At 43.5% G+C, this 25,289-nt stretch overlaps 1 pseudogene; it reads right to left on the reverse strand.

The window, feature by feature from the left end:
• Positions 1-22,582: 22,582 nt before the first annotated feature.
• Positions 22,583-22,700, reverse strand: LOC126425595 (5S ribosomal RNA; annotated as a pseudogene).
• Positions 22,701-25,289: the final 2,589 nt, after the last annotated feature.

Here is a 25,289-nt window from a genome sequence, read left to right on the forward strand (position 1 = left end):
CAATAATTTAATGCTGTTTACTAGAAATAATTTAGAACTTAAAACCTGTTCATGATTCTAGCAGAGAGTTTTGTAAGAAAAATTATATTGTGACAGTTCCTAGTGAAGATGCTTTAAAATAAATCGTAAGCAAATGTCCTGAATGCGACTTTCATTAGCCACAACTGACGGTATGTAACCTATATGGCGTGTGAGAGAAATAGTATTTACTTTACATTTTACCGAATTACTGCTTCTCACTTTAGCGTCATATCGAATTTGGGCTTAGAGAGCGAATCGAAAGATACTTTCGATACAACTAGTTTAAAATGTTAGATAACTCAAGCTACAGCCACATGTATTTATGTTCGTATCTGATGGTAGACCAACAGCCGAAAACCGGTTTGTTAAATAACAAATATTACAAATGTGGCATGTGTTTTTCATTAGTAACGTAAGAAATTTGTCGCGAACGAAGAGAACAGTCGGTTAATGGGATGTAACTGGAAAAGATCTTTGAGTTTGCAGTAGAATTGCCCTCTACCAAACCTACGGTTCGGTCGGTTTGGTATCCTACATAAACGACCTAGTATTGGTGGCACTGTTAGGGAAAGAAACATAAATTAATATGTGAGAAAATGGAAGCGGACATCTTTCTGTTTCGTTTTGCACATTATTAGAACCACACCTCGTTCTGTGTTAATCCATTGTGTACTCCATACACTTACAAAAATACTATGTTTTATAAGTAATAAAAATTAGTTGATCGTGCTACTTCCGCTGTTTTGTAATCAAATCGATTACTTCTGACGCAAAAAACAGTTTATATGCATAATATAAAAATGTGTGTTGTTGCTGCTGCTTTGTACTCAGTAGAATGTTTATCATGATTAAAGACAAGTGTTCCCAGTTACTATTGACTCATGCAAAAGCTGTTTGTGAGTAACAGAAACATGTTTTACATATGCTCAAGAAAGTGACGAACCAATGTTTGATACCATTTTCTGTGTTGCCGAGTTTTTAATTTTACCTTTTTCTGAATAAATAGCATTATCTAGAACTATGTGATAAATCTGTAACTTTTTTAATTTTTACTCCTACATGTCTGTTTCATGTTACCGACCAACGATTTTCCAATAAAACCTTAATGAAATATTGACAGTTCCAATTTTGTCATGAATATGTCGACTTCTTAAGTAATAGACAGGAAGGTAGCTATGTAGAACAAAAGTGCTCTGTAGGTTACAGAGCTCCTTATGATATATCTTAACTCAGTTTTCTAGGCGGGTCCTAGGTGAATCCAGTAATACACGGATTGCATACGCAAACGAAGCGGTCGCATGTAGCTGACGCCCGGTTGGTATGCAACCTACCTAACACACAGGTAATGCAGTTAGTCATAACTGCCCAAAGCTGCTAGGGAAACTACCGCAGTTCACTATTATTTGTGGTTACGTTAGTCTATGGAAGTTTTACAAATGCATTTAGGAGCGATAGAGCGATCCGAAGGTCCTAGAAGACAGTTACCTATTTCAGGCAAGAACAGTAGCGCAGCTCGTTTGCAGCAGCGACCCGCATTAGGGCGTTTTTGTGGCGACAGCGGCAGCTCCAGCTGACTGTGGGACGGCGCGCCTGCGTCGCAATCAATAAAGCGGCCAGGCGGCCGGCCTGTCCCCGCGCATTGTCTCGCCAGCAGCCAGCAGCGCGCTGGCGCCAGTCGGACAGCCATGCACGGCCTCCGCCTCCGCCTCCGGATCGCTGGCGTGGCTGCCACCGCGCAGACGACGACCCGCCACCTGTTGCCAGCGCCGCCTCCGCCGTAATTCGCCAGCTGCCTGCCTGCTGCCCTTCGGATTACAGCCGTCTCTCTGTCCTCCGCCTTTTCTGCCCCCCTCCCACTTTTCCATCGTCCCTCTCTCGACCTGGTATCATCTTCCAACCGTAATTCCTGTCCGCCCCCCCTCTCAGCTCTCACGCACACACTTAACGCCCCGATGTGTTCCTGCCCTCCAATTTCGTCGCTCTTCTCCACCCGTATTCTTGTCGTACTGCTCATCACATGGTATTCTCGCTCTCGTTCTGCTGCGGAAAATCGTAAGTAGGTGGGTGAGGCCGATTCCATTTTTCTCTCCACGGCGTCAGAGCTCGCACCGGAGGGAGCTGAGTGGCAGGCAGGGGAGTGAAACAAGTAGCAGCAGACACGAAGCTCCACAATCGCCGGGCCGAAGTCATTCTTCAGCGGTGCTATAGAGATTCTGAACGTGGTGTTAGAGAAACGATCTTGCTTTCTGCCGTATAGTATCCTTCGGAGCGTCTCTCTAATTCTGCTCTTAATTCCTCAATGCAGATTTTCACATACTTAGCTTCCTCAACTTTTCTCGCTTATTCTCACACTTTTTTCCATCTTTGCCGGAAAATTTCATTCCCAAAGCTATACAGTCTCTAACATCTTGTCCTCTTTTTGAGAACAACACCTCATTATGCAGGTATGCAGTCACTCTGGTTAAAAAATGGAAGTTGCAGCATACACGGTGGTTCAAATGGTTCAAATGACTCTGAACACTATGGGACTGACCATCTGTGGTCATCAGTCCCCTAGAACTTAGAACTACCTAAACCTAACTAACTTAAGGACATCACACACATCCATGCCCGAGGCAGGATTCGAACCTGCGACCGTAGGGGTCACGTGGTTCCAGTCTGAATACACGGTGGGAACCAAACATCGTCGCTCTGCTCATGTCAGCTGTGTGTGTAGTATAACGTTATGAAATGAAATGTCCATAGTGTGTAGCGACTGGGAGTGAGAAATGAAGAGTGTATCTCCCGCCTGTTATACTGTCAAAGAGCTGCTTCGCAGTATTGTACACTAGGAACGAAACAGGCAAAACGTTCGAAGTGTACGGATCCTGTTTTCGGGGTTTCTGAGGAGGGAGGCAGGGGAGGGGGGCGGGGCTAGAGTGGAGGTTCCAGGTTTCATACAGCCATGCTGATTTTGGGTTCCTTAAATTATCTGAGGCAACAGATGAGATGGTTCGTGCTACGTAAAAGGCCAGAGCTGACTATCTGTCCCTAACTCGGCAAATTAAACGTGTAAGAACGTAAATGCTTCTATGTACGAGTTATGTTGTGTTCGTTGTTCTTATATTGTAATTCCAAGACATGTCCAAGAGCCTCGTAAACGTGATCTAGGATGAATAAAACAACTATAGTTTAACTTTCAGCTGTTCAGCTTTGCATATACGTGCCCTTCCTTGGATTAAACGTTTGTGCCCCTAACTGTCAGTCGACAACGCTCTCCCTTAAAAGATAAATCAGAGTTGTACGTTGACAGTATAAGAAACTTGGAGAACACCTCTTCATGGTAAACGTCGTGGCAGCAGGATACATCCAGAGGCCTGCTTCTTTCGAATGTCATTTCATAGACGAATCAGTGTCTGAAAAATACTTAATCTGCCAGTATGTTACAGTGGAAGGCATTGTTTTACAGAATCATTTCAACTTCTACATACTAAGGTGTAACAACATTCAGGAAAATACAGGTGAATAGCTTCCAGACATGATTAACAAAAAGAAAAGTTGGCACCAGTTTTTATAAAAAGTACTGAATATCGTCCGGTGTGAGTCAGCATTTCACCTGACTTGGCAGTGGTTGTAAAGGACAACGGAATGAAAGATGTAGAGGTAAAAAGGAAAAATAATTTTAAAATAAAGTTGGTTTTCATGTTAGACAGAGAACAAGAATCTCAACAAATATTTCGCAGCCATCAAGCTGTGAGTTACTGTATAAATTACTGATAGGCTACCGAGCAACACTTTCGTCTGAACAACACCGTGTTCACCGAAGCAATATGATTGTAATACCGTAGAATCGTTTTTGACTCGTAAGGAATCCTACAGCTTATATTTCATAATTGGGGATATCTACGTTAAGTTTGATGGATTGTCAGTTTACCATACACATGGAGAATCTGTAAGGATAAAACGTAGTGAATAATTTTTCAGTCAACAGTTTATCTTAATAGTCATGACGTTCTTTAAATGACTACAAGGTTTGGAGCATCACCTGGGTGAAATGCACCTTTATTGTTGGTAAAAAATGCAACCAGCCACAAATACTTCGAAAATTCTTTGTTGCAGTATGATAACCAGTCAGACATTTCTGACCAACTTCAGGTGTCTAACACTGTTTTTATCAGCAGCATGATGTCAGCTCCAGTACTGCGCAAGAATATTTAAGTATGCACTCCGTTTCGTCTGTCTTTAATACAGGGAAAGTGTACAAAATGGCGCCATACTGAAACATATGTAAGTGTATAAAACTGTTTCGCCATATATCTTAATAAATGCAGACACATTAGCATGCTTTTACTACGGAGAAACATACTGCATAAAGTGGCGCTATATACTAAAATATTATTCTGCAGCACTTGAGGTGACAAAGTTCTGCTGATGAACACATTAACGGTAGCCACCAAAAGATGGGCACGAATGGTCGAGCGGCTGGTCCCAGCAGAGGTTAGAGTCCTCCCTCGGGCTTGGGTGTGTGTGTTTGTCCTTAGGATAATTTGGGTTAAGTAGTGTGTATGCTTAGGGACTGCTGACCTTAGCAGTTAAGTCCCATAAGGTGTCAAACACATTTGAACATTTTTGAACGAATGGTCGACACTAGTTATGGCATTGAAATAAAGCATTTTAAAAAGTATTTCTCTGGTTGCGTTATTTATCAACAATCATTTAAGGCTGCTGAGTTCACTATATCCAACATGGATAAAGTAACGTACTTCTCCTGTACGTGTCAGGACGGAGAGCAGGAAGTAGGTGTGAACGTCATAGCTAGAGATATTGTGGGAGTGAAAGTTAAAAACTGAAAAAAGCAAGCAGCACCTTGTATAGACATATCCCAGAGTTAAAGTTATCGACTAGAAGCAGACGCTCCCTACCTCAGTTACCTGTGAAAACGCGCTAGCTACTTCGAAATTCAACTAATTCCTAGATTTAATAGTTCTTAGCGCAATTTGACGTTTGACTGGCTTGGATTGTGACAAATAATTAGCTTCGTACAAGGGCCAAACAATAAAGACACCTGCACATTTGCTTTTTTTTTTCTCTTCTCAGTGCTCTGCTATTCGTTACCTGTGTAGTTTGTTATAATCCGTGTTCAGTATAAGAACTTGTTACACGAGAGACACTGACGTATTGAAGCATCACACGATGGGCGAACGAACCAAACGCGTTTTGCTTGCCCTGTTTGGAGAACAAAATACACACAAGCGTCAGGGTCAAAATTAAGCATATGGTAGAAGGAAATAAAATGAATGTTTTAGATTAGGTTCCATTTATCGAAAATGTGTGTAATAAATAACGCGGCAAGAGCTATTAAATGAATAGTGCGTGTGAGCCAGTTGTTTCATAACAAATAAATGACTGCCACATGAAACTTGCGGGCGCCACCTTGAAAAACAATAAACGATCATCTGTAACGTGTCGACTGTAGAGTGTACCGCTCTTCATCACCCTGGTTGTCAAAGATGCAGCAGTGTCAGTTTCTTACAACACACATGATACAGAAAGCGTATGCCGACATTATGTCGAAACAAACAACTCGATCAGTTGACTGGTGGCTGCATCCGTCTACAGTGATATTTATCAAAGCCTGTAATCACCTAATGATCTGGATTTTATTGTAATTTCATTTTTTGAAAGCTGCAAGATCACCAATGGTATCCGTTCTTTCCGTTATATCCGAAAGAATAGGTATCTCCACATATCTAAATACTTCTTGTTAAACTAATGGTAGGTTTTCTTCTCCCACAATAGCGTTTAGCTAAACACTTAAATTTATTGAAAAAACTGTCGTTTCTAAAAAAGTCAGTTCAATGTTTCAAACTGCTTGTTACCCTTCCTTCTGGCCAAGTGCACAAACGATAAACGTAGTATTAATATCCGGAATTTCTGAGGAATTAGGTGAAATGTGTAATGCTAAAATAAGTCGTCGGAAAGTTAAATCAATAATAAATTTTGGCTGTAATTGAGAACTGTTAGTACTTCTCCATTTCAGTGTGTGTGTGTGTGTGTGTGTGTGTGTGTGTGTGTGTGTGTGTGTGTGTGTGTGGCGGCAGACTCAGCTTTTAGCTCCGTGGCACTTGAAATAGATGTTGGTCTCAAACGTTTAAAACACAAGACACAGAGGTGTGCGATGCCTATTATAAATATATCTATGGTCAAGGGCTCATTTCAAGAACCTTAACAGCACAGGATGATTCAAGCCACCGGATGTACGTATAAACGCAACACGCGTGAGGGTAACTGGAGAAAGTTCTCCGCAAGCAAATCTTCAGATAAGCAATTTCGTTGGCATCAGAGACTTGGCCAAAGTTCACTGTAACTAATTGTTCTCACAGCAGAATGTTACGAGGTAACGCTGCATCGTGTGGGAGAAGGGTCACACAACTGCATGCTTATAAAAATATGATACAGGTAAACCTACCTGTCTCTCTCTCTCTCTCTCTCTCTCTCTCTCTCTCTCTCTCTCTCTCTCTCTCTAACGATACAGAGTATTTGATAACCATAATAACTTAAAAACTATAATGAATTCAATGTACGTCGTTTGCCCATATGCTTCAACTTTGACTCAAGTTGATCCATATAGAAGAGGCGTAGATACTATATTTTGTGTTATAAATGGGAGCATTGTCTCAAAGAACAAATTACTGTAAATATTTTTGTTACAAAAAACTGCTTGTGCGCATGCATTGTAATGATGCACTTGCGTATGGAATAAAATTGAGAAGACTAAAAAGTTTGTGGACGGAATATTTGTCTTTCAGTTCTTATGTCGTTTTTTTATTTAAGTTCAAGCAACAGTTCCTGTAATTAACATTGTAAATGTGATTTTGAGACAAAACACAAAAGTACGTAAAAAAATCTAAGAATACCTCACCATACTGCCGTATTTGATATCTTCGTTAAATATTTACCGAGGTACGGATACAATTATATATACTGATTTCGGTACTAAATATCGTTCGATCCCTACTGGTAAACCCAGAGACAAATATTTCGGAGCTACATAGAGCTTATTTCTTCGGGCTTCAGGAAACTTCTTTTTAAAGGCGGCACGTTATCCTCTCTCAAACATTACCAGCAGCAGTCACCACCATTTCCTCCTCCTCTTCTCGCTGTCAGTCAGCTGATATTTCATAGGACCGTATGACATACTACAGCACTGCATTCCCTTAACCCTTAATTCATTGAGATACACATCGATGAAGCTGGCATTTTTTTAACGATGGAGGCGGCACACAGCCAAAATGTATTTCATTACGTAAAACATTGCACTTTATTGATGTTTATTCTCCATATAACACAAATCATTGATTTCGGTATACACTCTGTACCAAATGTATCTGATAAACAGTTGGCATCATCGGTTCTGTAAATATCATCATGCATAGATCGCTGATACCCACCAGTATCCTGCAACAACACTATACTACATCAGTAAAATCACGCAAAGTTGTACGATATTTTTAATTTTGTTTCACGGAATGGATTGCACCAAGTAAAATCAATTTTAGGTTTAGTATGTGCGGTGAAGTAAATCGAAATCTTCGGTTTTACGTACATGGTAAAATGGCATAGTGGAAAAAGAGTGGTCATTTGCCTATCCATATACGGTCGCATTTCACTCAATCGCGACAGATGCAATATGTTCCCAGATAAATCTGTTTGCGAAATGTATATTCAGAAAACGATATTTTATGAATAAAGAACAATAATAAAGTGATCAAATGTAGCTACTCTCCCTCTTGTTCTTCACACCCTTCTCTCTTTCTTCACCCCCTCCTTTCTTTCCTCCTTCCTTCCTTTTTACACCCCTTTCTTCTTTTTTCTTCATCTTTTTTCCTTGACCCATCGCTTTATTTCCTTGACCCATCGCTTTATTTCCTTGACCCATCGCTTTATTTCCTTGACCCATCGCTTTATTTCCTTGACCCATCGCTTTATTTCCTTGACCCATCGCTTTATTTCCTTGACCCATCGCTTTATATCCTTGACCCATCGCTTTATATCCTTGACCCTTCGTTTTATTTCCTTGACCCTTCGTTGTTTCCCTTCGCCCCTTTCCTTCATTGTTTTCCTTTGTTGTTCCCCTTCGCCCCTTTCCTTTGTTGTTCCCCTTCGCCCCTTTCCTTTGTTGTTCCCCTTCGCCCCTTTCCTTTGTTGTTCCCCTTCGCCCCTTTCCTTTGTTGTTCCCCTTCGCCCCTTTCCTTTGTTGTTCCCCTTCGCCCCTTTCCTTTGTTGTTCCCCTTCGCCCCTTTCCTTTGTTGTTCCCCTTCGCCCCTTTCCTTTGTTGTTCCCCTTCGCCCCTTTCCTTTGTTGTTCCCCTTCGCCCCTTTCCTTTGTTGTTCCCCTTCGCCCCTTTCCTTTGTTGTTCCCCTTCGCCCCTTTCCTTTGTTGTTCCCCTTCGCCCCTTTCCTTTCCTTTGTTGTTCCCCTTCGCCCCTTTCCTTTCCTTTGTTGTTCCCCTTTCGCCCCCCTTTCGTTCGTTGTTCCCCTTTCGCCCCCCTTTCGTTCGTTGTTCCCCTTTCGCCCCCCTTTCGTTTGTTGTTCCCCTTTCGCCCCCCTTTCGTTTGTTGTTCCCCTTTCGCCCCCCTTTCGTTTGTTGTTCCCCTTTCGCCCCCCTTTCGTTTGTTGTTCCCCTTTCGCCCCCCCTTTCGTTTGTTGTTCCCCTTTCGCCCCCCCTTTCGTTTGTTGTTCCCCTTTCGCCCCCCCTTTCGTTTGTTGTTCCCCTTTCGCCCCCCCTTTCGTTTGTTGTTCCCCTTTCGCCCCCCCTTTCGTTTGTTGTTCCCCTTTCGCCCCCCCTTTCGTTTGTTGTTCCCCTTTCGCCCCCCCTTTCGTTTGTTGTTCCCCTTTCGCCCCCCCTTTCGTTTGTTGTTCCCCTTTCGCCCCCCCTTTCGTTTGTTGTTCCCCTTTCGCCCCCCCTTTCGTTTGTTGTTCCCCTTTCGCCCCCCCTTTCGTTTGTTGTTCCCCTTTCGCCCCCCTTTCGTTTGTTGTTCCCCTTTCGCCCCCCTTTCGTTTGTTGTTCCCCTTTCGCCCCCCTTTCGTTTGTTGTTCCCCTTTCGCCCCCCTTTCGTTTGTTGTTCCCCTTTCGCCCCCCTTTCGTTTGTTGTTCCCCTTTCGCCCCCCTTTCGTTTGTTGTTCCCCTTTCGCCCCCCTTTCGTTTGTTGTTCCCCTTTCGCCCCCTTTCCTTTGTTGTTCCCCTTTCGCCCCCTTTCCTTTGTTGTTCCCCTTTCGCCCCCTTTCCTTTGTTGTTCCCCTTTCGCCCCCTTTCCTTTGTTGTTCCCCTTTCGCCCCCTTTCCTTTGTTGTTCCCCTTTCGCCCCCTTTCCTTTGTTGTTCCCCTTTCGCCCCCTTTCCTTTGTTGTTCCCCTTTCGCCCCCTTTCCTTTGTTGTTCCCCTTTCGCCCCCTTTCCTTTGTTGTTCCCCTTTCGCCCCCTTTCCTTTGTTGTTCCCCTTTCGCCCCCTTTCCTTTGTTGTTCCCCTTTCGCCCCCTTTCCTTTGTTGTTCCCCTTTCGCCCCCTTTCCTTTGTTGTTCCCCTTTCGCCCCCTTTCCTTTGTTGTTCCCCTTTCGCCCCCTTTCCTTTGTTGTTCCCCTTTCGCCCCCTTTCCTTTGTTGTTCCCCTTTCGCCCCCTTTCCTTTGTTGTTCCCCTTTCGCCCCCTTTCCTTCGTCTTTTCCTTCATTACCCCCCCCCCCCCTCTTCTCTTTCACCTCTTTCTTTCCCCCTCCCCCATATCTCTCTCTCTGCTTGTGTGTGTGTGTGTGTGTGTGTGTGTGTGTGTGTGTGTGTGTGTAGGCAGCTGGCGGTGTGAAGTGAGCGGTGGACATTTAGCACGGCGCGTGGAATCAATAGCGGCAGGGTAAGGCGTCTGGCTGTGCGCTTGGCTTGGCGTCACGTCACGCGGCCGACCGTATCGACCAGTACGGCGGCGGCCCAGGCCTCGGCGGGCGCCAGCGCGCCGGAGACGCGGCCGGCCGCAGCACGGCGACGCCACAGCACAGCGCACGTGACATACGGCGCCCACTGCGTGGCCACTGCTCTCTCACAGCGTTGCCCACTATGTGCTGCACGACACTATCCGCTGTACCCGACACAGTACTTCCCCTTCTATTCAGCGATCGGGTGCTGACATAATTACAGCGTCTGTCCTTCAGGATGGCCCGTCACGTGAAACATCAGGGGCAATAGAGATAGCAATTAACTGTGACAAACCATTTTATAGAGGCGTTCACGTAGTACTATATCATTTGTGTGTCTCCGAATGTTGTTAAAGTAGTCACAAAGGGCGGACCTGAACTCTATTGACAAAATTTCAGAAATATTTCCAAATATTTGCTTATAGTGAATCTGTGGATTCCGGTAGATAACTGTGTCTTAAAAAGTAATTAATATCTATTCCCTTTGTTAGCAATATTGGTTTCTGTAAAATCATCTTCACAGCAATGAAGAAGCTCGCTAACTGCAATAATCAAAACGTACAACGTAAAAGACCTATGCACAACCAATGTGGTGTTCTCAGTCACTTTGGGAACAGCTCAGTATTGCGTCTTGTCACGCTCTCATTGCATTCAGTGAACCCAGGTACAAAGTGCATATCGGTCAACTCTTCATCGGTAAAACTGGCTATCCTGCTCTTATCACTTGCCGTTGTACAACGTTCACTGCCAGAAAGCAAATCCGAGGCAGAAAGCAGATGTACTCAATGCCATTGTGAGAGCTAAGAGTAAAGCGGGCGTTACTATTTACATCAGAAAGTATCCGGAGTAGATAGAAAAAGTTGGTTTGCCGGCAAGATACATTTCGAATAGCGTAGACATCTGCACTATTGGCCATGCAACGGAGCTGTCACGAGACATGGAAACGACGAGACGCCTTCGGAGATGGTCTACGGACATTTTCTGAGAATTTTCGCCGGCCGAAGTGGCCGTGCGGTTAAAGGCGCTGCAGTCTGGAACCGCAAGACCGCTGCGGTCGCAGGTTCGAATCCTGCCTCGGGCATGGATGTTTGTGTTGTCCTTACGTTTAACTAGTTCTAAGTTCTAGGGGATTAATGACCTCAGCAGTTGAGTCCCATAGTGCTCAGAGCCATTTGATCCATTTTTTTGAGAATTTTCTTACAAAATCTCTTCGAACATCTGCCATTTTTGTCATTTGAGTTCCGGGTTATCCCATAAAGGATGCCCTGAACAACTGCCAGGTTATTAGAAGTCCCTACGTTTTTAGGGTGTCTCAGGCCTTTCTTTGCTTGTTAATTCCGTATTTGGAGGTAGTGCGTAATTTACGCTTGCTGATACACAAGTTGAATTTGATGACCAGAACACCTTGGCACGGGAGATAGGTAAGATACTACCACTTCATAAGGTACCAGCGTGTGTGTACACACACACACACACACACACACACACACACACACACACACACACACACACACACACACGATTTTATATATATATATAGTGATAGTATCTTACGTATTTCCCGTGCCAAAGTGTCAAACAGGCATAAAACAAACAGCTGTTGACTTAATGTTTCATCTTTCCAATTTGAGGAAACTAATTTAACGATGTGCACTGTGCCTCCGGGAATGGTGGCAAGAAGAACACCGTGCCGATATCTGTAGGTAACTGTACGCTGCACATACTGAGAATCTACATCTATATGCATACTCTGTAAATCACATTCAAGTGCCTGGCAGAGGGTTCATCGAACCACCATCACAATTCTCTATTATTCCAATCTCGTATAGCGCGCGGAAAGAATGAACACCTATATCTTTCCGTGCGAGCTCCGATTTCCCTTATTTTATCGTGGTGATCGTTCCTCCCTATGTATGTTGGTGTCAACAAAATATTTTCGCTTTCGGAGGAGAAAGCTGGCGATTGGAATTTCGTGAGAAGATTCCGTCGCAACGAAAAACGCCTTTCTTTTAATGATTTCCAGCCCAAATCCTGTATCATTTCTGTGACACACTCCCCCATATTTCGCGATAATACAAAACGTGCTGCCTTTCTTTGAACTTTTTCGATGTACCTCGTCAGTCGTATCTGGTAAGGATCCCACACAGCGCAGCAGTATTCTAAAAGAGGACGGTCAAGCGTAGTGTAGGCACTCTCCTTAGTAGGTCTGTTAAATTATCCAAGTATCCTGCCAATAAAACTCAGCCTTTGGTTAGCCTTCCCCACGACATTTTCTGTGTGTTCCTTGCAATTTAAGTTGTTCGTAATTGTAATACCTAGGTATTTAGTTGAATGTACGGATTTCAGATTAGACTGATTTACCGTGTAACCGAAGTTTAGCGAATTCCTTTTAACATTGATTAGGATGACCTCGCACTTCTCGTTATTCAGGGTCAACTGCCACTTTTCACACCATTCAGATATCTTTTCTAAATCGTTTTGCAGTTTGTTTTGATCTTCTGATGACTTTATTAGTCGATAAACGACAGCGTCATATGCAAACAACCGAAGACGGCTGCTGAGATTGTCTCCAAAATCGTTTATATAGATAAGGAACAGCAAAGGGTCTATAACACTTCCTTCGTACACAATATATGTTCCAGAATCCTGCTGCATATCGACTTTAACGATATGGACCTGTAATTTAGTGGATTGATCCTACTACCTTTCTTGAATATTGGTGTCACCTGTGCAGCTTTCCAGTCTTTGGGTACGGATCTTTCGTCGAGCGAACGGTTGTATATGATTGTTAAGTATGGCGCTAATGCATCAGCATACTCTGAAAGGAACCTAATTGGTAAACAGTCAGGACCAGAAGCCTTGCTTTTATTAAGTGATTTAAGTTGCTTCACTACTCCGAGGATATTTACTTCTACGTTACTCATGTTCGCAGCTGTTCTCGATTCGAATTATTGAATATTTCCTTCGTCTTCTTTTGTGAAGGCATTTCGGAAGGCTGTGTTTAGTAACCCTGCTTTGGTAGCACTGTCTTCGATAGTATCTCCATTGATAAAGGCATTTATTGTTTCTTGCCCCTAACATACTTCACATACGACCAGAATCTCTTTGGATTTTCTGCCAGGTTTCGAGACAGCTTCGTTGTGGAAACTGTTAAAGGCATCTCGCAATGAAGTCCGCGCTAAATTTCGAGCTTCTGTAAAAGATCCCCAATCTATGGGATTTTGCGTTTGTTTTAATTTGGGATGTTTGTTTCTGCAACAGTGTTGTAACTTGTTTTGTCTACCAAGGAGGATCAGCTCCGTCGTTTGTTAATTTATTTGGTATAAATCTCTCAATTGCTGCAGACACTATTTCTTTAAATTTAAGCCACATCTGGTCTACACTTACATTCGTACTACTGTTCACTCCGGAGTTAATAGCTGGTACATAATGTAACAGTATATTTTGTCCATTTCGGATCATCGCTACGTGATACTTTCGTACTTCCTACTTAAATCCTACTTCGTCTACATGCCAGCCTTGGTCAGTATTTTGAAACACATGGGCCTGCTGTTCATAAACTGTTGCGTTTCTGTGCAAAAACATGGGCACACTCATGGTGCAGCGTTTCAGATCAGTCAAACGCGGTAGATATATTAAAATTGATGGATTTCTCTCTGTCACTAAGTGCTCATTTTCGTTCCTAAGTTCCTCTATAAACGATTAGTTGTAAACAATTACGTTAAACCGTGGTGCTGGATCTCTGTGGATACCTTCGGACACTTCTTAGAACACTCTTTGCAGATGACAGCGTTTAACTGGTCTCTCACTATCGTGTAACTTAAACGATGGTCCTACAGCTGTCACTTCATACACGGCCACAGCTGCCTCTCGTGCTCGCAATGACAGCTCGTCCTGTACAACACACAGAATGCTGCTTTTTAGCTTACTTACAAATTCATCTACATAAGCCACTGTAATATTTACTCTACATTTCTATCGACCTTGAAACTTAAACTGTGTGCGTGATTTGCCGGCCGTTGTGGTCATGCGGTTCTAGGCGCTTCAGTCCGGAACCGCGCAACTGCTACGGTCGCAGGTTCGAATCCTGCCTCGGGCATCGGTGTGTGTAATGTCCTTACGTTAGTTAGGTTTAAGTAGTTCTATGATCTAGGGGACTGATGACCTCAGATGTTAAGTCCCATAGTGCCCAGAGCCATTTGAACCATTTTTCGTATGCGTGGTTTATCTGTAAGGATCACAAAAAAGGAGGAATTAGACTGTTGACTGGAAGTCGTTTTAATTGAATCACCTGACCTAAATTGTAGCAACAAATACGCAAATAATTTTCCACAATACTTACGAAACTTACTCCTCCCTGACACACCTTGCCTCAGTTGATAACTTTCCTCTGACTTTCACTTCCCCACAACACGAAACAAAAACCCCACATCCCCATCAGGGCTGTTTCAGTTTTAAGATATCCCATTGAGATCGTTGTTTTATCATCACAAAAAGCTTCCAAAAATTATTAAGGTAGTTGGCTGTGAGGTAACAAAATCGTCTATTTCTTGGTTCCTTTAAAATTTATAGACATAAAATGCTATTTCTTACATAATGGTCATACCATATAGTCATCCAAATAATCAGACGGTAGACCTTCCTGACCCTTTCAGGGTCTCCCTGCTGCATGAAGTTTCCATTAGCCTTCAAGCCCAGTACGGACCCATCAGCTCTAGAAGTTACTGCACTATTGCTAGCTGCGACAAGGTAACAGGGCATCTACAGCTGTAAGTTTAATGTCAAATCAGTGATCAACGACGGTTATCAAGTAAGTGGTTCAAATGGCTCTGAGCACGGTGGGACTTAACATCTTAGGTCATCAGTCGCCTAGAACTTAGAACTAATTAAACCTAACTAACCTAAGGTCATCACACACATCCATGCCCGAGGCAGGATTCGAACCTGCGACCGCAGCGGTCGCGCGGTTCCAGATTGGCGTGTCTAGAACCACTCGGCCCAACCGGCCGGCCAAGTATGTGGTTGGCTAGAGATACTGTCATTGAGATTCCACTGCTCGACCCCTTTTACGCATGATGAGACATCGCAGCCAGATACGCTGTTACCATTCACCTTACGTCATGCCCCTTAACTTCTCCCACACGACTTTTAATGGTGCACATCCCCTATGTAAAGGGAGGCTATTGGTATTCCCCAGTGAAGGTGACGTTCTGTCATTGAGAGTACATCGGTTTGCACGTCATACAACAATCCGTTAACAATGCACACACGACGATAGTTCCTTAACGAGGGATTTGCTAAATGATTTATATCAGTATGTCTCTGCACAGTATACGTAGTTTTGTGCGTTATCTACCTACTACACTGCCTAAACAATGAGGTCTTAGGGTTTCCGATCGGCGCAGTCTGAATCGAAGTTAGTGAAGCTAGTGATCCGTCTATCACATTTACACTCTTATCAGATGTGTAAATTTGGATATTCGTTTAATCTTGAGCTTATATAAGCAAGTTGGGATATATGATAGCGCACAAATATTTTCATCAGTCGGCCAGAGGCAGGATTTTTTTAGTGTAGCTAGCCAAATAAGGCATTTTCCATGACACGTCGGCATTGTGGTCCGGTCTGCTCTCAACCTCAACCTTAGCCGGGTGGGACCCATTCCACAAAAATAGAACAGGCAACACTAAAGAACCTCCTATACCTTAACCCACAGTTTATTTACCCTTCACAGTGGATGCTTATTTCACCGTCTGATCAAGAATCAGAGATGCAACAAATTAACACTGGAGATGCTACTATGCCAACAACGTACGCAGCACGTCCATCGTGCGATTCGGATTCTGTTTCAGGAGTGACAAACGCCGATGTGGTCAAAAGTTGCTACGTCGAAGAAAAATATACAAAGAACACGAAATATACCACCGTGATACTCGCCAGGCGAAAAGATGGTTCATTAGAACAACAATGACGATATTTTCGTCTTCTCATTGCATTCATCTAACATAACCGGCCCTGCAATAGCGACACTATGATGGCTCCCCGATTCTGATCACGAGAAAGCCATTTACAATCCTGGTGGCAGAAATAATTTTCACCGCTTCGATTTTTCAGAAAAGAATGGATGGCGGTGCAAAGTTCTCATGTCACTAGTCTTTCAACTGTACCCTGAGCTAAACTCGAAATGTGTCCATGTAGTGGGGAGAAGTGGACGTCAACCGTGACCTTTCCATCGAGCTGAGACCAGTAAAATTCCGTGTATCCAAGCAGAGTACCTCGTGCCGATAGCAAGTGTCGCGTTTTCTCACCTACCCTACACTAAATTGCACAGGTATTCACCATTATCAAACAATAGAGGAAAGTAATATATATATATATATATATATATATATATATATATATATATATATATATCTTTTTGGAGAAAATCAGTTAAGTGCATAGCAGAGGGTATCTCCCACGGAACTGCTTACGATTAATTAGCTTACGGGGGCGGAAGATGAATGACTTGCTAAGTGCCTCTGTGCGCGCAATTATTAGTTTAATATAACCTGTCATTTTGCGAGCGTTGTTTTCGAGAGAGGGGCCTAGTACTTATTTAATACTGGTTCTTGAAACTTAACAGTAAGACTTCGCATGATGTCATTTACCATCAAGCGCCTGTTATTTCAGGTTTTCAGCATTAACGTGCTACTGTACAATTAAATCTATACTCCACAAGCCACCTTTCGGTGTGGCGGAGGGACTTCAGATACCACTGTCCTGTCCCCGCAACCCTATTCATTCCGGAATGGTGCGTGGGAAGAATTAAACATGTTCCGGGAAAATCGGGAATACAGAAATACAAGTCGCTGAGGAATGAAATAAATAGGAAGTGCAGGGAAGCTAAGACGAAATGGCTGTAGGAAAAATATGAAGACATCGAAAAAGATATGATTGTCTGAAGAACAGACTCAGCATACAGGAAAGTCAAAACAACCTTTGGTGACATTAAAAGCAACGGTGGTAACATTAAGAGTGCAACGGGAATTCCACTGTTAAATGCAGTGGAGAGAGCAGATAGGTGGAAAGAATGCATTGAAAGCCTCTATGAGGGTGAAGATTTTTTCTGATGTGATAGAAGAAGAAACAGGAGTCGATTTAGAAAAGATAGGCGATCCAGTATTAGAATCGGAATTTAAAAGAGCTTTGGAGGACTTACGGTCAAATAAGGCAGAAGAGATGGATAATATTCCATCAGAATTTGTAAAATCATTGGGGGAAGTGGCAACAAAACGACTATTCACGTTGGTGTGTAGAATATGTGAGTCTGGCGACATACCATCTGACTTTCGGAAAAGCATCATCCACACAATTCCGAAGACGGCAAGAGCTGACAAGTGCGAGAATTATCGCACAATCAGCTTAACAGCTCATGCATCGAAGCTGCTTACAAGAATAATATACAGAAGAATGGAAAAGAAAATTGAGAATGCGCAAGGTGACGATCATTTTGGCTTTAGGAAAAGTAAAGGGACGAGAGAGGCAATTCTGACGTTACAGCTAATAATGGAAGCAAGGCTAAAGAAAAATCAAGACACTTTCATAGGATTTGTTGACATGGAAAAAGCGTTCGACAATATAAAATGGTGCAAGCTGTTCGAGAATCTGAAAAAGTAGGGGTAAGCTATAGGGAGAGACGGGTCATATACAATATGTACAACAACCAAGAGGGAATAATAAGAGTGGACGATCAAGAACGAAGTGCTCGTATTAAGAAGGGTGGAAGACATGGCTGTAGCCTTTCGTCCCTACTCTTCAATCTGTACATCGAGGAAGCAATGATGGAAATCAAGGAAAGGTTCAGGAGTGGAATTAAAATACAAGGTGAAAGTATATCAATGATACGATTCGCTGATGACATTGCTATCCTGAGTGAAAGTGAAGAAGAATTAAATGATCAGCTGAACGGAATGAACAGTCTAATGAGTACACAGTATGGTTTGAGAGTAAATCGGAGAAAGACGAAGGTAACGAGAAGTAGTAGAAATGAGAACAGCGAGGAACTTAACATCAGGATTGATGGCCACGAAGTCAATGAAGTTAAGGAATTCTGCTACCTAGGCGGTAAAATAACCAATGACGGACGGAGCAAGGAGGACATCAAAAGCAGACTCGCTATGGCAAAAAAAGGCATTTCTGGCCAAGAGAAGTCTACTAATATCAAATACCGGCCTTAATTTGAGGAAGAAATTTCTGAGGATGTACGTCTGGAGTACAGCATTGTATGGTAGTGAAACATGGACTGTGGGAAAACCGGAACAGAAGAGAATCGAAGCATTTGAGATGTGGTGCTATAGACGAATGTTGAAAATTAGGTGGACTGATAAGGTAAGAAATGAGGAGATTATACGCAGAATCGGAGAGGAAAGGAATATGTGGAAAACACTGATACGGAGAAGGGACAGGATGATAGGACATCTGCTAAGACATGAGGGAATGACTTCCATGGTACTAGAGGGAGCTGTAGAGGGCAAAAACTGTAAAGGAAGACAGATATTGGAATACGTCAAGCAAATAATTGAGGACGTAGGTTGCAAGTGCTACTCTGAGATGAAGAGGTTAGCACAGGAAAGGAATTCGTGGCGGGCCGCATCAAACCAGTCAGTAGACAGATGACAAAACAAAAAAAAATCCTCCATACTAGCTCCAGTTGTCGAATTTCCTGTTTGTGGTCATTTCACGAGACGTTTGTGAATAGATGTAATATGTTATCGGACTCTTCACGGAACGTACTCTCTGAATTTCTGAACTAAACCTCTTCTGTAGCGTCTGCCTCTGGGTTTTGTTGAGCATGGCGCCGCCTCAACAATCCCATTCTGAGGTGTCTATAATTTTGGACCTTACAAGCTCTCACTTACATACTTCACCGTGATTTACAACAGGAATTAGATATCATTTGATAGACTGTACATCGTACATATTAATATTTAAAGAAGACTGATATTGTCACGTACACCTCGTAAATATTTGTTAACTCTTATTGCACCAAAGGTGACGGAGTATCTTTATTATCAAAACGGCATAATGAACGATTGCCTGTACTGGTAGGGGTTGGAACGCCAGTGGACACGAAACGGCAGGCGTAACTCAAGCCCTGGGTGGAAAAGCCCACACAGATGTGTTGGTCCTGCGTGACACAGGAAGTAGCCAAGACGGACGGTCGGAGCACCTGACCGCTGAAGCACAACACAGCGGCGACCGGCCGGAATTGTAGCGGGGCCGGAAGGATAACCGGAAACTCTGAAAATCTTGGACGCAGCAGAAAGGAACGAGGAATCCTTTCCTCGGAAATCACGCAGACTGGGTTATTTCCGAGGATTTTTACTCTGAGAAGCGTACCATTGTATGAATTCGTAATTAACAGGGATAGATATTTCCTCACAAACTTTCTGCGCTGGACGACGAAAGAATGTTTGGTCGGCGTTCGGAAGAAGCTGTAGAATGGGAGAATATTCCGTGGTTTCGAGAATATGACTCTCCTTCTGCAGCTACGAGGGAGGGTAGCCGAGCTTTGCTGGGAAGCCAGCGGTGGAGAGAAGAGGGTCTTCGTTTTGAGCGCTCGTGTTTGACAGTCGCTGAGTATCAGCTTTTGTTGGTAAAGACGGACTTGATGTCTTTGCTCTCAGGAGATTTTATAGTTAGAGCGGTTAGGCACTGTACTGTTGCCAACTTACACGATTCTAGACTTTGCCTCCGACTAGGGAATCGTGGTTTTGTACGCAGCGTTCAGTGATTGAGAGCACTTCTTCTGCATATAGTCACATAGAGACCTTACCTGAATTCCGTCCTTGTGGCTGAGAGTTCGCGTTTCTAGTTCGTAGAACACAAAGGAGAAGACAGTATTAGATTATACTAGTCTTAGGACCGCCTTTTGCCGTCCTTGTTTTTGAAAGAGTTTTTATTTGTGGCTGAAGTTCTTCCATCGTCGCAGACGTGTACGAGAACCACCACACCGCCGCACCGGAAGCAGTATATGCAGTGATATTTCTAATTGCTTCGGCATATTTGGACTGTAAATAGCTGTGACCATTTTTTATTTCCACTGAGGCTGCACACCACTATAGATAACCTTTAAAAATAGTGTATTCTAGTGTTTGGTACGTAGATGAGGTCATTCATCACGTTTTTCATACTAGATCGCGTAGCCATAAAAAGAGGCAGTTTTGGGGAATTGATCAATGATATTAGTTACGAAATTCATTTGTAGCTCTTTATGTCCGTTGGACATTGATACACAAACAGTTGTAATTTATAAAGGGGTTGTAATAGACAATAAATGTATAAGCGGAAACAGCATTTATCATTTGGTGGTTACTAGTCCCCTTAATCATTCATTTATGTTTATGTTTTAATTTATATGTTAAAGAACGAGGAGGAGGAGGAGATAATATCATTAAGAGATAGATTAGATGAGTAGATCACATAACTAATGAGGAAATATTGAATAGAATTGGGTAGAAGAGAAGCTTGTGGCACAACTTGACTTGAAGAAGGGATCGGTTGATAGGACATGTTCTAAGACATCGAGGGATCACCAATTTAGTATTCGAGGGCAGCGTAGAGGGTAAAAATCGTAGAGGGAGACCAAGAGATGAATACACTAAGCAGATTCAGAAGGATGTAGGTTGCAGTAGGTACTGGGAGATGAATAAGCTTGCACAGGATAGAGTAGCATGGAGAGCTGCATCAAACCAGTCTCAGGACTGAAGACAACAACAACAAGAACAACAATAATAATATCTGTTTCAAGGGGTAGTCAGACAGGGCCAAATCTTCATTTTTTTCGTTCAGTATTTTCCATTGCGCACATTCGTTTTACATCCGCCTGGAGTAGCATTCTGGACCGTGACGAAACACGCCGCTCTCCGTTGCGTAATGTCTTGCTGTTAATACAACCTGGTGAGTGTCCTACGCTAGGGAGTAGTACCTAGGAATCAGTGGCACAAAGTGAAGAAATAGTAAATTCCCAGTCTGATAACATTTATGCATGAAGCGTTTCAGTTGGCTTTAGTTACAATGTTCAACAACTAATCAAATGGGACAAGTAATGCCTTTCTATAGGAAATAGAAAACACTGCACGCACAAAGGGCTATCGTAAGTTCACTTTCCAGATTTAAGACCTCACCCAAATACATTCATTCAAAAGAAACAGTAGCCTTCCATACGGACCCTCAACTTGACAGGCAATAACTGTGGGCATGAGAGTCCTGCGGAACAGTCAACGCGGACCACATCTCGTTGTGCCGGTCGGACCCGATTTATCAGCCCGACTGAGGGCGCGAAGTATAGTAGGTGCGTCCGACTTTGCTCCCGGATGCCGATATTCAAAACTCCACACCAGCGTCTGATGTAGTTGGCGTACTTTGGTACATAATACATTTCAAGGTGCACAATATTGCCTGTAACAAACTAAACGCTCACTTTTAGAACCTTACACACAAGGCCCACGGCTTGGATGGTAAGGCAGAATGCCGACGCTACTACCCACCAAGCAACAACAGTTCGATCAGAATAGTGCGACAAACTGCATAGCGTCCGACCCCAACATGGATTACTAACAGATTTTCGTAACTGTGCTCTCGCTAATAGTTTCTCAGGTGAGGTACACTTGCAATACGGAAGTCAGAAAGTGCATGGCCCGTGAAAGAAATAGAATGATGTCACCTTATCATGTCAGCGAAACAATCGTTCAACAGCATCAGAGAAGTAGGTCGCCACTATAACCTCCAAATAAATTGTTATCCAACGGCCACCAACTGCTTGGCTACGCAGACCATCTCAAGACACAGCCGTTAAAACTATCGCCTGTACAATCATTCTAAAACACCTTTTCACCAACCGAGATACCTCCCTCCCTTTAGCAATCGCACCGTCATCTCTCCACCTCACAACTAAACTCCCTCGCGCTCGCCTCTCGACCCGTTCTCTGCCGCCCGACCTCGCGACGGCTCGCAAGCGACGAAAGGTTAGCATCTCTGGACAAATATCGATAGCCGCAAAGCAGGCATGGCTCACGTGTTACGTAAGCTTAATTAATATTTAGGTTTATTACTACTAATCTCAATTCACAAAATTTTCATATATATGATTGTCAGTAATGACTCGTTTAATATTGTATTGTTTGTAATTAATGTCAAACTAGAATCAAAACATTAAGGCAGATACTAAATGCAATGACCAGTCCCAACGCTGCTTGATAGTCGTTATCCTCATTTTCATTACTCATACTCAGTTCAGGTAAAGACAAAACGGTTCGCTTGAGGCATGAAAGCAAGTAATTTCGTGATACAGGTATTCGTGTGTCTCGAATTTGATCTAGTAGTTTTCTTTAGTCTGCATTTTTCAAAGTTGGTATTTGCCTTCCACCTACGTATTTAGAACACTCCGTCTTCAGACCACAAGTGGCCCATCGGGACCATCCGACCGCCGTGTCATCCTCGGATGAGGATGCGGATAGGAGGGGCATGTGGTCAGCACACCGCTCTCCCGGTCGTTACGATGGTTTTCTCTGACCGGAGCCGCTACTTTTCGGTCGAGTAGCTCCTCAATTGGCATCACGAGGCTGAGTGCACCCCGAAAAATGGCAACAGCGCGTGGCAACCCGGATGGTCACCCATCCAAGTGCCGGCCACGCTCGACATCGCTTAACTTCGGTGATCTGACGGGAACCGGTGTATCCACTGCCGCAAGGCCGTTGCCTACCTACATATTTGGACACTAGATATTGCAAGGCATCTACAAACTGTGGGGAAATGACAAACTGTGGTCTCCATCGAAGTGACTTTAAGAAAATTGAGACATCCCACGACTCCAATGAAGAATGTTACTTTAAACAACAGTTCATGGCAACTGTTGAAAAATTCATTATAAAATTTCTGAAATGTACATCGTTACCGTGAACATCAACTTTCGGCTTGGTAGTAAGTTCGGTAACGGTCTTCAAGGTTTTGAAATCCTCAGCGTCTATCCTACAGACTTCAGCGCTGAAATCAGGAAACGTGAGGTTGTGGTGGGGTGTCCCTTAAAGAGCTTCCAGCCTTTATGAAGAAATGGGTGACATCGTAGACAGTGAGCGCTGCTGCAAGAATGAAAGTTTGTGGTTTGAGGCCATAAGGAAGTGAATATCAGAGAAATCTGTGAGCACTGGGGTACAGCACAGATAAATTTGGTTCACTGTAACAACAGGTGTCAGGTGCATGCATACAGGCTGCCATTTCAGAATCAATGGCGTTGTGTTTTAGGCTCTTAGGATTCTCAGGGCCTGAACTACATTTCATGAGGTTTCTTCCCGCGAATCTGTCTGGCATGTTTTTCCTACTATTTATTTTATGTTGTCAATCTATTACAATCGCTCCGGACAATATGTTATGGTAGTTAACGTTTTTAGCAAGTTGTCAACAATAGTGTGATTGTACAGTAATAGATTTCTTGTCATATGTATGCGCAATGTGTTACATGTACGTCCTTGGTTGACTGAGAGTCCCCGCACTACCGATCACTCGCCAGCGTGGCTTCCTGCAGGTAGCTACAGTGTTACGTCGTTGATACACTGTGATCAAAAGCATCCGGACACCCACAAAAACCTACGTTTTTCGCAATAGGTGCATTGTGCTGCCACCTACTGCCAGGTACTCCATATCAGCGACCTCAGTAGTAGTCAATAGACATCGTGAGAGAGCATAACGGTGCCCTCCGCGAAGCTTACGGACTTCGAACGTGGTCAGGTGATTGGGTGTCACGCGTGTTATACGTCTATACGCGAGATTTCCACATCCCTAGGTCCAATGTTTCCGATGTGATAGTTGAGTGGAAGCGTGAAGGGACACGTACAGCACAAGGGCGTACAGACCGACCTCGTCCGTTGAGTGACAGAGACAGCCGACTGTTGAAGACGGTCGTAATGTGTAATAGGCAGACATCTATCCAGACCATCACACAGGAATTACAAACTGCATCAGGAGCCACTGTAAGTACTATGATACCTAGGAGGGAGGTGAGAAAACTTCAATATCATGGTCGAGCGGCTGATCATAAGTAACACATCACAACGGTAAATGCAAAACGACGCCTCGCTTGGTGTAAGGAGCGTAAGAATTGGACGGTTCAACGTTGGAAAAACGTCGTTTGGAGTGACGAATCACGGTACACAGTGCGGCGATCCGATGGCGGGGTGTGGATATGGTGAATGCCCGGTGAATGTCATCTGCCCGCGTGTGTAGTGCCAACAGTAAAATTCGGAGGCGATGGTGTTATAGTGTGGACGTGTTTTTCATGGAGGGGGCTTGCACACATTGTTTTGCGTGGAACTATCACAGCACAGGCCTACATCGATGTTTTAAGCACATTCGTGATTCCTACTGTTGAAGAGCAATTCGGGGATGTCGATTGCATCTTTCAACACGATCGAGCACCTGTTCATAATGTGGAGTGGTTACATGACAATAACATCCCTGTAATGGACTGGCTTGCACAGAGTCCTGGCCTAAATTTTGTATAACACCTTCGTGATGTTTCGGAACGCCGACTTCGTGCAAGGCCTCACCGACCGACACAGTTACCTCTCCTCAGTGCAGCACTCCGTGAGGAATGGTCTGCCATACCCCGAGAAACCTTCTACCACCTGATTGAACGTATGCCTGCGAGAGTGGAAGCTGTCATCGAGGCTAAGAATGGGCCAACACCACATTCAACTCCAGCATTACCGATGGAGGGCACCACGAACTTGTAAGTCATTTTCAGCCTGGTGTCCAGATAATTTTGATCACGTAGTGTATCTTCTTGCAGACAACCGCATCATTTGAAAACAGCCTCACGAAGCTTCTGACATCCATTAGATCATTTACAAATATGTTAACAGTAACGGCCCTCTCACACTTCCTTATGGCTTTACCTTGTTGCTTTTGTTCCGTTAAAGGCGATGTGTTGAATTCCGTCTGCAAGGAAGAGACCTTGAATCCAGTCGCAGGTTTGCTCCTGTAGTCGGTAAGCTCGTAAAAATTCGAGAAGCTGAACAAATTTGGCCAGAATCCTATCACTGAACCGGAATCTGCTGCCTCGTTTACCTAGATTCACCCTATATGATAATTCTACTTTATATCCCTAGAAACTGCTACACCCAGCTATTTGTTTTCCCGTTATTTTCAGTATGATCCGCAAACACTAACGAAAATGTGTCAAACATTCGAGTACAATGTAATTAATGTGCACTGAGGGAAAAAATACCAACACAAAGAAATAATCAGTTTGTAGTAATGAAATTTCTGTAATATGTTTGTCTAGGTTTCATAT

The sequence above is a fragment of the Schistocerca serialis genome, chromosome 1 (genome assembly GCF_023864345.2).
Source record: "Schistocerca serialis cubense isolate TAMUIC-IGC-003099 chromosome 1, iqSchSeri2.2, whole genome shotgun sequence".
Classification (NCBI taxonomy): Eukaryota; Metazoa; Arthropoda; class Insecta; order Orthoptera; family Acrididae; genus Schistocerca; species Schistocerca serialis.